At 36.8% G+C, this 14,165-nt stretch overlaps 1 long non-coding RNA gene across 2 annotated transcripts in view; it reads left to right on the top strand.

Annotated features, from left to right (window-relative positions):
- The first annotated feature begins 4,534 nt into the window (after positions 1 to 4,534).
- LOC127968739 (uncharacterized) overlaps positions 4,535 to 14,165 on the top strand; it is a 37,872-nt gene continuing 28,241 nt past the window's right edge. For both annotated transcript variants that reach the window (XR_008156109.1, XR_008156111.1), the window contains exons 1-3: positions 4,535 to 4,627; positions 4,997 to 5,097; positions 6,285 to 8,741. This is a non-coding gene — a long non-coding RNA (uncharacterized LOC127968739). The remainder of the gene's footprint in view (positions 4,628 to 4,996; positions 5,098 to 6,284; positions 8,742 to 14,165) is intronic.

The following is a 14,165-nucleotide window of genomic DNA, read 5'->3' on the forward strand; positions in this document are numbered from 1 at the left end:
GCCAAATTAGTAGGCCTACACTTTCGACTGGCCTGCGGTGGAATCACCATGCAGCTTCTGCTTTCTCTCATAGAGGACATAAGGACCACAAACCTGCTGACTGGGTGCGCTCCTCCCTAAATGCTGGCAGCTTTTTTGACACTTGCTTGACACTTTTTTTACACTTGCTTGCATTTATACAATTGTGTGAAACAACAGGGTGGTGGGGGTAATTGTTCTTCAAACCATCAGAAAGCAGCAGTCAGAGGAAGTAGTTTGCCAAGTAGTTTGTCAAAAAATCATTTTGTGAGAATTTATGAATAAATGTATTTCTTCACATATACACTGATAAGCTAGTGGGTTATTTAGGAGGACACATGTGAAAATATGAAAGTACACTACATAAACCCACACAAAAGAATCGAATCATGTAAAACCCATTAAACTTGAGATTAAGACTTGTGGCATTAGAACAAAACATAATATTATAACATATGTATAACACTAAATTGAACAATATTTATTGATTACAATACTGATACAAACACTGATGAATGTTACACCACAAAAAAACTCTTCAGCTATTGGTTATATTGTTCATCAAGTATAAATAACAAAAATAATAATAATAAACCAAATAAACAATACATACATATTATATACACACATACATACAAATATATGTATATCTTCTCATTCAAAGAGTTTTCTTTATTTTCATGACTGTGAAAATTGTAGAGTCACACTGAAGGCATCAAGGGCTATTTGACCAAGAAGGAGAGTGATGGGTTGCTGCGCCAGATGACCTGGCCTCCACAGTCACCGGACCTGAACCCAATCGAGATGGTTTAGGGGTGAGCTGGACTGCAGACAGAAGGCAAAAGAACCAACAAGTGCTAAGCATCTCTCAGGGAACTCCTTCAAGACTGTTGGCACTCAAGGGGAAGGGGTAGGTGAAGGGGTACGGGAAGGGGAAGGGGTATAAAAAATAATTGGGATCAGGCCTAAAAGTAAGTTTTTGATAATGGGTTTTTCAAGCCAGGTGGCGCATTAGACCACAAACTCATTTCCTGTTTCCAAAATGCATCACAAACTGCTTGAGAAAGTATGATATAAGTATGAAAGTATATATCATATTCTATTATGATAATTGGTGATGAAAATAAATTATTAAATTATGTTCAATAAGATTGTTAGTACTGATAGAGCTGTGCTGAGGGGCTTGCCTCGGTTGCACTCAAACATAGTAGTTTGACGACGACTCTTCCCCTGTGCTACATCAGCGCTTGGCCCGGCATCTTCCGCATTAGCTAATAAGGTATACTTTGCATTTAGGTGGTACTTGAGACTGGAAGAACTCTTACAGTAAACTAATTCCACATTGCACAAGGTGCAAACAACAAGTGCCTGTTTCACACATACTCTGTCTGCAGTGTGTATGTGTTGCATATTCTTTTTCGCACCGGAGTGCACACGGTTGTGGTCCATCAGTGCGTTCCAGGAGCGGTGAACAAATGTTGTATCTGTGGACTAAACAGACACGGATCAGTAGCTGACTGCAAATGCATCCTGTTCGAAAGCACACGGAGTCTGTGCCACTTCTGCACCACATACGTAACGCACATGGACTGCATACGCACTGCAGATGGAGTATGTGTGAAACATGCGTGAGTCTTGTCGAGGTTTCCATTGGGAAGCTTCTTTAAAAAAAGAAAAAGAAATTCCTGAAGCAAACCCGGTGGCTTCATAGCTGCATCCATGTTTGCACGTAACGTTTGATGTGGCAATTTCACAGGCATACACACAGGTTCGGAGACTCGTTCTCGCCCTCTACATTGCAATTCGGTTAGGTATACATCTGCACTAAATTATCAAGGTAAAAGTCATAATAACTTGTGTAGTATAGACCTAGCTCCCAACCAAACTTTGAGAACAGATTAATGGCAATATTTTTTTTTATTGCCCAATAAGAGTCTCACGTTAACGCCGATAATGGCCCGCCACTAATTGTCCCGTTCTTCGTACGTTGCTATCTCAGTTTCTTCAGTTTTTGTCAGGTGTCTTTATTAATTATATATTATGTTGATCACTGCCCTAGCAGGAAAACCATCCTTACATGATTAGGCACATATTTTTTATAAGTAATTACATAATGACTGCTAAAAAAGTAAATTCTATATAGTATGAATGTAATCTAGACATATTACATTTGCAATGCTGTGAGTCAAATTATCATGATTTAAAACTCACTTTGTAGCCAGAGGTGCAAAATGCCACCTGTGCACCTTGATCGTAGAGTATGGGAGCACCTTTTTAGAGTTTAAGATTTTGTATTATGGTTTTAACAAACAATCAGCCTTATTTCATTTGTAAACTTGTTGCATATGTAGGGAATATTTTTGTTAATAGTTTTGTTATAGTTAGATTTACTCATAATTTTTATTTATTATAAGAAATTACTATTAGAAAAAAACGGTAACACTTTATAATAACTGCACACTATTAATAATTAATTAAGCATTAGTAAACAGATAATTCATAATTTATAAAGCATTAATAGACAGTAATAAGAAGTTTATAAATACAAATATAAATGCTTTATTCTTTATTTAAAAGCATATCTATAATGTGTTTAATAATTGTATTTTCATACTTTATTCATGATCAATTTATCATTTCTCAATGAAGTATAGCATTATTTACAAACCAGTTATTAAGTAGTTGCCAGTGATTCATAAGATCACAAGAAATTTAGTAAATTCAGGTAGTTATAAAGCATTTAGTAGTGGTCAGTTAACTATTTATGTGAGCTCATCTAAAGTGAGGACTAGTTATGCCTTGTAAAGCATTTATAAAGGATATTTAAAGGCTCAGTTATCTTCTAGACAAAAAACGGAAACAAACACAACGCACGTCCTGATTTTGCCAAGTTCGATGTGTTCCTAGGTCAACATATTTTGATGACCCTGGAACAACATTTTACTCCAAAAATATATTCTTAACCATATCCCTACACCTAAACCTAACCTTAACCATGAGTAATCCCTAAAATCAGAGGAAATGATAGATGAATGACACTGATGTACAAGCACCAAACACTGATTTTAAGCGTAAACTTCACAAAATCTATAAACTGGTTCTTCAAATCTGATTGGTTAATCACAATGTTGTTCTAGGGTCAACAACGATGTTGTCCCAGGAACATGTCTCACTTGGTAAAATCAGGTTCTGCAAACACAACACAGTGATACAGAACATAGAAATATTAAAAGCCTTTAAATCTCATTTGTAAAAGCTTTACAAAGCATAAATAGTCCTCACTTTAGATGAGCTCACAAAATAGTTAACTAACAACTACATATGTTTTAGAACTACCTGAATTAACCCTGAATTACAGAAGAAATACGTTAATAAACCATTTATTAACACTATAATCAATCAATCACCTTTATTTATATAGTGCTTTAAACAAAATACATTGCGCCAAAGCACTGAACAACATTCATTTGGAAAACAGTGTCTCAATAATGCAAAATGATAGTTAAAGGCAGTTCATCATTGAATTCATTGATGTCATCTCTGTTCAGTTGAAATAGTGTCTGTTTTAATTTGCAATCAAGTCAACGATATCGCTGTAGATGAAGTGACCCCAACTAAGCAAGCCAGAGGCGACAGCGGCAAGGAACCGAAACTCCATCGGTGACAGAATGGAGAAAAAAACCTTGGGAGAAACCAGGCTCAGTTGGGGGGCCAGTTCTCCTCTGACCAGACGAAACCAGTAGTTCAATTCCAGGCTGCAGCAAAGTCAGATTGTGCAGAAGAATCATCTGTTTCCTGTGGTCTTGTCCTGGTGCTCCTCTGAGACAAGGTCTTTACAGGGGATCTGTATCTGGGGCTCTAGTTGTCCTGGTCTCCGCTGTCTTTCAGGGCTATAAGTAACTATTACTATATGTCTGAATAAAAAGATGTATGAATACACATTTAAATAGTTTATTAATCATTTACTTACAATTTCTAAGTGATCTTATGAACCATGGACAACTCCTTAATAACTGGTGTATAAATAATGCTATACTTAATTTAGAAATGATAAATTGATCATTAATAAAGTATGAAAAAACAATTATTAAATACATTATAGATATGCTTTTAAACCAGGTATAAAGCATTTATATCTGTACTTATAAACTGCTTATAAATGTATATTAATGCTTTATAAATGATGAATTAACTGTTACCTAATGCTAAACTATTGATTAATAGCATGCAGTTATTATAAAGTGTTACCGAAAAAACAAATTTTTTTTAAATTAAATCATACAAACCTATTCTAGTTAACCCCCTTATAATCACTATACAAACACATAACTGAATCATTTTGGCTAGAGTTAATTTTATTTTCATAATAATATTATATGTAACATTCATGTGAATAAAATTTGTTATTAATAATTGTATATATTTGTGAGATATTTGTAAAGTAAGACAGAAATACACTGTTTACAGGACAAAAAGACTTCATTAAACATAATTTTCTCAGAACAGACTGTGACTAAAGGGAGTGAGTTGAGAAACCACTGGGTGTGTGTTTCTGGATGTGTAATGAAGAAACTGCAGACGTGGTCTGACAAAAACCTGGCGTTTGCTGGTAAAATCATTTTCTGTTTCTGTTTTTTAAATAATTTTTAAATAGGTACATTTTTAAATAATTTTTAAAGTTTTAAAATTATTTTTCTTCATGATTATTTTACTTTCTTTTATGTAAAGCACTTTGAATTACCATTGTGTACAAAATGTGCTATATAAACTTGCCTTGCTTTAAAAGAAAAAAGCTCAAATTGCAAATTAAGTTGTTGGAAATTAAAAATGAATATTACGCACTAAAACTGAAAAGAATTAAAAATACTCAATGACTGTACATATGCTTTGTGCCATAGAATTGTGTAAGAAAAAATATGAATTGAACATTGATGCTGTGGAATCCTTTTGGATTGATGTATGTCATTTACATTTACAGTTTGAGTAGTGATGCGTACATGGGTGCCATGGATGGTTCAAACAACTTCAGGGAAACCCGCAATCCTCATAAAATCTGCTTGCTTTTGCCGTAGTTTGAAGGTCAGTTGGGAAGTCAATGAACTGCCTTACTATGTCTGGTGTGGTTAGTGCAGCAACAGTGGTATTTAACACCCTGCTAACTGTGGACTGTGATGGCCCTAAGTCATCACTGGCGCATTGCTGCATTTTTCCAGTCGCCAAGAAACGCAGTCATTATAACTTTAATTTCTGCAGTTAGAGCATTGTTTCTTACAGTGGAAGAAGTTATTGAATTTCTGACTAGGTCCGTACCAAAAAAAAAGACCCTGATGAGCAAGCCTGTATCGTTTGATCAACTCTTTGTCATCATATAATTCCAACACATTCTTTCGTTGTTGGAAACTGTGCGTCCTCCTCCTCTCTGCTGCCATCTTGTTACTCCTAACTGGTTAGGAGACCTATCCAGCTCTCTTAAATAATTTAGGAGCTGAGACCTAGTCTTGACACTTAAAAAACTTTATGAATCACACTTAGTCTCAAGAATAAGAATAAGAGTAAAATGACGTCATTCTAAGAATTTTGACACACTTAAGACAAAAAATGTATTCTGAGCGTCTTTATACATATGGCCCCAGATGACCAGTTCCCGCCTCACTTAGGTTAGTGCACCAGTCTAAGACTGATAATTTGGCAATGTGTTCCAACAAGCTGTTCAACAATTTCATTTTTCACACACTGGAGGGAGCTGGTCAACTGATTTATCTGAAAGATTGGTGGTTTAGTGAGCTATTAGAGCCTCGGATCATCAACACAAAGAAGACTCTATTGTAAAGAGATTAATGAAATGTAACAAATTTAATATAACCTATTCATACCATAATATGTTAACAGGCCTGATCCAGTGTTAACAGTCAATGGCCATCAACATAAACTGTACTTCATCTAAGGATGAAGTGAATTCCTTACAGTTTGCATTCATTTGAAGTCTCCAAACCTGGGTATGAATGGAATCGGATAGATCTTTGTGGCCTTTCTTTGTTTCGGCCACTGCTGTTGCATCGAGAAATCTGGAGGAATTTTTTAGTGCAGTCATTCCCTAAAATTTAGGATTGGATGTGATGGTGAGGGCCAACCCATAGTCCAATGAGAAGTCCCCTTTAAGGTGGTTGAGGTAGCAGAATATCTCCCTTCTTGTAATGTTAGAGATGTCTGGCAGTTGTCTTTGAATCTGATGGTCCTGAAATTTTCTTTTTATCTTCCTCCGCCAGGATCCAATCATAGTGGGGCTCATCTCCCTCCACACTGACAGACAGACAGGGGCCCTGCCATAAATTGGTCCTTGGAATGAGAATTTGTCTGTTGTTCACTACAAGTATAAGTATACGTAATTACAATTCATAATTGATATGAGTTTCATAGAAAATACAAAATACACGAGAATGCTTGCAATATAGTGAACTCTATACAGGAAAAATGTCCATTTAGATTACAGGTTCAGTTAGGTGGAGTTGGGAGTTTGATTTGCGAGCAGCGATGCAATAGAAGAGATGCTGAAGAATGAGAATTTAAATGGACCGGTGTGAGTCAAAGCTAGATTGGTACACATCAGGAACAGCTGACTACCAGCTGATGCAAGCTTGGCTGACGTGGTTTGACTACACTCACAACTACATTCAAATGGCAAACAATCAGCTATTGTTGAATGTTAACTTGAATCCCTTTGAACATGATTCAGGATATTTGTTTCAGTATGTTTTAGAGACTTTCATAGTCAGGACATTTAGCTGAAGTAATTTGTCTGTAACATAGGACAAAAAAATGTGAATAAACACATTCAAAGCTCTGATTATCTTTACATTATTCTTTAGTTCATCTTTTATGTTCAACTCCTTTCGTCGCTATGGCATGTTCACAAACTAACACCTTAATTCCTTCCTGCACAGAATCGACTGAAGTCGAGCAGTTCTGTCCCACAGCCCCCAAATGTCAACGTAGACTCCTCTGGAACTGATTCTACGGGAAGGTTTGTCCTTTTGCCATCTGGCTGACAGGTCTGCAACAATTTCAAGGAAAGTAAATGCACAAGACAGCATTGTCATATTTCATTCATCTGTAATTACTGCGGCAGCACTCCTGTCTACACCCTATGTCCAGTTATGAAATCTGTTCATACAAATCCTAATAATGATTTGCAGACCCCTGTGGATATTTCTAGTTTATTGATTGGAATGATCTCAACACCCTGATGTTAATTTTACTATCTATTGTCTAGTCTGAAACATGGTTTTAAACCTGGGATAGAAATCCTGCCCTCCAAAGCATCATCTGGGATCATCTTCAATCCGCTCTCGCAGAGCCTGACATGATAGACAATCTGATTAAAGAAGAAGTTATATCATAGGCGTCAAGATTGGTCTTTTCAAGAAATGTTCCATCTCTTATACAACCTGCCCTTTCCAGACTTTTCCTTTCTTTCCATCACTGCACTTATCTCCAAGCTGTTTCCAGGCTACTTAGGCAGAATCCGATCTTTTCGTAAAATGATCCAACCCACACCCTACCCTGAAATAAACAATTGTCAGCCCTCCCTCCTCAAATCAGTTATTAATCAATCTGGCATCGCAGCAGCCCACTTTTCCTGTCACTATTTTAACATAGGCAAAACAACCACAGCTGCCGAAAAAGGCCTCTATTTAGGCCAATATATAGGGTTAGCAGAGGGTCAGAATATGAACAGAGCACCCAAACTTTCCACTGTTCTGTGGCCACGGACTTGAGAGTCTTGTCGGTTTCTCCAACAGGTGACTTGCAGGACTCTGTACATTATAGTAGCCTACTAGGTTACTTTTAATCATTTAACCACCGCAGTGTCTTGTCTCCATTGGCAATGCACATGATTTGTGTGGATTGCAAGTGATGCCACAGGTAGGAAAGGGAAAGAAAAAAGGAAAGGATGTGACTTGTGGCCAATTATGGTGACCCAAACTTTGAATTTGTGCTCTGCATTTCACCCATCCAAGTGCACACAAATACACACAGCAGTGAGAATTGAACAAACACATAAATACACACTGTGAAAACACACCATTGGGCAGCCATTCTTTTTCTCCAGCTCCGGGGAGCAGTTGGGAGTTTGGTGCCTTGCTCAAGGGTCTCATCTCAATCATTGTATTGAGGGTGGAAGAGAGTGCTTGTCATTCACTCCCCCCACCTATGTACTAAGACTCAAACCTGCGACCTTTGGTTACAAGTCTGTCTCTCTAACCATTAGGTCACGACTGCCCTCTTACCATTAGGCCACGGCTTTGTATCCGAGGGTGCAGGGAGAGATTGCAAGTGACATTGACATTTTGAATCTTTTTATTCTTGTCTTCACCAACTGGCTACTGTTGTAAAATGTTGAGAGATTCAATTCAAATAAATAAATAAATAGTGACGTCAAGTCTCTGTTGGTTCTTCCGGTCTAGCGTCCAAGCACCTCCAAGCTAGCTTTGTACTCCACCATTTTTGAGGGAACTTTTTTCAAAACTGATTCCTGGCTGCTATCCCATGTTTGTTTGCTTCTTTAGGGTAGTGCTCATCATTTTCCAGTTTTCCATCATCCTTCCACCATCCCAAACTCTTCACTCTCAACTGTACCTATCACAGGCCTAGGATATGTGGGAGCACGCTGGTCTCGTGCAAAATTCTGTGATTAGACCCCTCCCTTCGGGCAGATCGACCAAGTAAGCATATTCTTTTTCAGATTTTTTGTATGTGTGAAGTTGTGAAATACCAGTTAAGAAAGATTACATTCCAGAACCATGATATTTAAATCACTTGGAAAATAGCATTTCTGTGGAACTCAAGTGCACACTGACTGTACATGCAATTTCAAAAACATGTAACAACATGTAATACAGAAACTTTATTCCACAAAAATAAGCACAAGTCTTCCTTCAGTTTCACTCTTCATTCCAGTAATACATTTCTCTCTATTTAAAAGACATTTTCCTTATTTATCAGTTTTGGAAAACTGAGATGAATATGACCAAAGTCTAAGAAGGGGAAAAAATTTAAAAGTATTGCCCCTTACGAATAGAACATTACAGACCTTGACTTTGTATGATTAACCCTGACTGTAAAACAAAGTAGCAGAATTATATAGCTCATTTTCAAAGTTTACTTCAAGGTTTAAATATCTTAAGCTGTATTCACACGGGACTAGTATTACTTGGTGGTCTCCAGTCATTTGTAATAATTGTGGAGGTTATCCTGTGCGAATCGGCATCTCTGTGATTTGGCCAGCATTTGGCAGGTCGTATAACATTTTTTAAAGGTTTTTGTTTCCTGTGCGCCTTTTTGTCCATCTTTGCAAAGAATGGAGCTGCATTAGAGTGTTTTGATAGTATTTTGAGTGTTGTCATATAGCTTCGACTACACAATTTGCAGAAAGAGAAAGTTTAAAAGGTTTTGAGGAAAATGTGTTTCAAATAAATCAAGCATAAACTTGAGATATTATTTTAACCTAGTGAAATGTAAATGACACAGGGCACAAGAATATACTAGTCTCTTTTTTTAAATCCATCTAAATAGACCATAGGACGGGACTCTCAAAGGCTTGACATCCGGGTATCCGGGAGATAAGTCAGTAAATTTGATTAAAATCACAGTCTTCGCGAGGGTGGGGGGTAAGTTCCCCAGATATCCCGCGTGAATAAGGCTTTATTTTATGTTTTTAAAAAGTCATTCAGTTAGTTTTGTTTGATGCAACCTCTGCTCCCACCTGACAATCAATCCCCTTTCAAATAACAATGCAAAGTCATAAAGACAAGATAAACGTTTCTTGTTTTTTATTATCAAGTTGTATAATATTTCATAGAAAAGCATAATCATATTACTGTCCGATATTCTTAGAATTTATAGAATATTTCAGCTCTGCCTATTAAAGAGCTTGATTGCAGGGTGTTTAAGAAGTTTAGTATGTTATTTATTTATCTGGATATTCATGCTAAAACAAATGAGTACAGAAGGGAGGGTTGTGGGCTGATTTTGAGCATTAAATTCATGTCTTAAAATAGGCCCCTCTCCCGCCTGGTGTTTTCTTTTATTTTAACAGAAAACGACTAACTGACCCTTGGGAACCAACATCTATTATTGCAACCGTACTTTTATCTGCTTGTTATATGTTTGATGTCATTGAGAAGTAGTTGGTGAGTGTAGAGTTGGGTTTATGTGCTCAAAAATATCTATGAAAATATGAATATAAAAAACTGTCATTTCTCTTTTCCGGTTGGAGGAACAGCTGAATAACAGCAAATAATTAAACACACCGTGAAAACACACCCAGAGCAGTGGGCAGCCATTTTTTGTTGCAGCACCCAGGGAACAGTTGGGGGTTTGGTGCCATGCTCAAGGGTTTCACCCCAATCATGGTATTGAGGGTGGAAGAGAGTGCTGTCATTCACCTTCCCCACCTACGTACCAAGACTCAAACTTGCGACCTTTGGTTACAAGTCCGTCTCTCTAACCATTAGGCCATGACTTTGAAGCCGAGAGTGCAGGGGCAGATTGCAAGTGACATTTTGATTTTTTATCTTTTTATTCTTGTCTTTATCAACTGGCTACTGTTGTAAAATGTTGAAAGATTCAATTAAAATAAAAATAAAAAATAGTGACATCAAGTGCTTGTCTCTATTGGTTCTTCTGGTCAAGCGTCCAAGCAACTCCCTGCAAAGGCCACACAGCTAACCTAGTACTCCATCATTTTTGAGGGAACTAATATCAAAACTGATTCCTGGCTTCTGTACCATGTTTGTTTTCTCCTTTAGGGAAGTGCTTGTCATTTTCCAGTTTTCCATCATACCTCCACCACCCCAACTCCTCACTCTCAACTGTACCTGTCTTATGCCTGTGGAAAGGGGGAGCATACTGGGCTCGGGCACAATTCTGTCTTTATAGCCCTCCCCTCGGGCAGATAGACCAAATATGCATAATCTTTTTCAGATTTTTTTTGTATGTGTGAAGATTGTGAAATACCAGTTAAGAGAGATTACATCCCAGAACCATGACATTTAATGCAATTGGAAAATAGCTCTGACTATGGTGGTCGCTAGTATTCCTGGAGTCCACTGAAATCACAATACAAAAATACAAAATTCAATAAATCAATACATCAATAAAATCTATAAAAACTATACAATATATTATCTACCATGACACACATTTGAAAGAAGTACAAATTATGCAGTTATCCAAAAAGCAACATCTAATCAACATGCAATTCAAACAATTTAAAACAAACCATGCAAAAATAAATATAAGTAATACTTTCATACCTGTAATCTCTGTTTTATTATTTTCTTAAAAGAAAATGTACTTTTGAGTTCCCTAACGCTGGATGGCAGTGAGTTCCACTCTACAGCCCCTCTGTATACAATAGTTTTCTTCATAAAATTACATCTTGGACTAGGAGTAATCATTATCTTGTTGCTGACTGAGCGTGTCACATGCTCATGACCATATCCACTAAACAATATTTTTTCTTTTATAAAGTTACAGTATATGCTTCATTAGCCATGACCTTGTACATGAGCAACAAAAGATTATATTTTACTTTTGCCTCTACTGTTAACCAAGATAATGTAATATGCATCTCACGCACACTAGTGCGAAAAGAACAGTGCAGAACTACTCTGGCCGCTCTATTCTGTGCAATTTGAAGTTTTCTTAGATGTTTTTGGGCCGCACTACTCCAAACTACTGGACAGCAATATAACTGAGACAGAACAAGACTTTGGACAACATTTTTCAATGTAGCAGTTGGACAATATACAGAGCATTTTCGGGACATAGCGATACCCCTGCCCATCTTACTGACAATGTATTCAATCTGGTCTGACCAAGATAATAAATTATCTAGTCTAACACCCAGCAGTTTAAATCTAATAACCTGCTCGACCACATTGCTCTCTATATGCAAATTAAGTGGGGTGATACTTGGTAACATGTATCTATTGCAAAATATCATACATTTAGTTTTGGAAATATTCAGTACCAATTTATTCTTTTTCACCCAGTCTACTACTGTGTTTAACTCATGCTGGAGATTCTCATTGAGTTCAGGTAATGTTGATGCTGCAGTGAACAAAGTAGCATCATCATCATACATAACAACACTAGCCTTTCTAAAAACATGTGGAAAATCATTTATAAATATTGAGAATAAAAGTGGACCCAGGCAGCTTCCTTGTGCTATGCCGCATGATGTTGTTAAGCAGTTGGAAAGACTACCATTGAAATAAACCTGTTGCGTCCAATTGGAAAGATAACTGTGCACCCAAGTTAGTGCTGAGTGTGAAAAACCATATGCTTTGAGTTTGGCTATGAGAAGACTATGGTCTATTACATCAAAAGCTGCTGTAAAATCCAAAAACACAGCTCCTACTAGTTTCCCTTCATCCAAACATGTTAGCTACTCCTCTGTCATTTGTGCTAGGGCAGTGTTTATGGAAAAGTCTTGTCTATATGCATGTTGGAACTTTGTCATCAATTTATTTGTACTGAAATAATCCATTATTTGATTAAAGATAACCTTCTCCAAAATTTTGCTTAACACTGGGAGTAAACTGATTGGTCTACTATTTGATCCAGTAAAGCCCACTTTTGCATCTTTAAGAAGGGGTATTATCTTTGACTGTTTCCAAAGCTCAGGAAAAGTACCACTCAAAACGGACCTATTAAAAATGTGACTTATAGGTTTTGAAAGCTGAGTCGCAGCTACTTTAAGTATTCTTCCTTCCAAATTATCTATACCTGCAGATGTATCAATAGATAGACCCTGTAGCAGCTTCTCTGCGTCATCCTGAGTTACAGTATTGAATTGGAGATGGCAGTTTTTGTCCTTCATTATGTTATCAACCAATTTCTGGCATGCATCACTGTTAGTTTTGTTCATGTCAGATCTTAAATTATCCACTTTTCTTGTAAAATATCATGTGGCTTCGTAATGAACTGCCCCTCACATTCAACAAATTTTGGGGATGACTTTGACTTCTTACACATTAATACATTCAGTATTTTCCACAGTTTTTTCCCATCATTCACAGAGTTATACATTTTCTGTTTAAAATAACCATTCTTTTTACTATGAGTTAGTTTTGTGACTTTGTTTCTTAATGTGCAGTACGTCTTCCTATCTTCAGGCTTCCCTGATTTTTGAGCAACTGCTTTGGTTTTATCCCTTTGAAGCATCAATGATCTCAATTCATTGTCCAGCCATTTCCTAAGGGGAGCATGCATATTAACCAATTTCATTAATCTATCCATAAACATATTTAAAGCAGTGTTGACATTCTGTTCTTCAAGAACATCTGACCATTGCATATTATTGATGTCTAATATAAATAAATCTGGGTTGAACCTTTTAAAGGACCTGCGGAGAACAATTCTAACTCCAGATTTAGGCAATTTAGTTTTTCTTGATAAAGCGATCAGATTGTAGTCACAACACCCCACATCTTTGGAAACTGTTTGTGAACAAAGCTCTGGTATATTAGTGGATATCAGATCAATGCATGTAGATGTTATTTCTGCCATCAATACCTACAGCGATTCTAGTTGGCTGAATAACAAGCTGGGTGAAATTACAGAGACTGGCCATTAAGGACAGTTTTTTGCGTAAGGGACAAACTTTAGAGAACCAATCTATGGTAAAATCCCCTAAAAGAAAAGTGTCTTTAGACACTCAGACACTCTATCTACAATTTCACATATTTTGTCTAAGTAACTTACATGAGCGCTTGGGGGACGATAACAGCATCCAACTAAAAAATGCTTAGAGTGAGGGATGTTTATCTGAATCCATAATATTTCAACATCAACACACATTATATAATTTCTTTGCACGACTACAATACTATCTTTAATGTATAATGCTACACTTCCACCGTGTTAATCCCGGTCTCTTCTGTACAGGTTATAGCCATCAACTGCAACAACAGAGTTGTCAAAACTTTCATCCAAATGGGTTTCTGTCAGTGCTAAGATATGAATATTCTCCGACTGACAAAGTGTAGTTATTTCTTCAACTTTGTTTCTGAGGCTACATATGTTTAAGTGGGCCAGGACTAGACCCTTTTTAGAAAACTTTAGCGAAGATGATTGTATTT

Source organism: Carassius gibelio, chromosome A4 (genome assembly GCF_023724105.1).
Source record: "Carassius gibelio isolate Cgi1373 ecotype wild population from Czech Republic chromosome A4, carGib1.2-hapl.c, whole genome shotgun sequence".
NCBI classification, from domain to species: Eukaryota; Metazoa; Chordata; class Actinopteri; order Cypriniformes; family Cyprinidae; genus Carassius; species Carassius gibelio.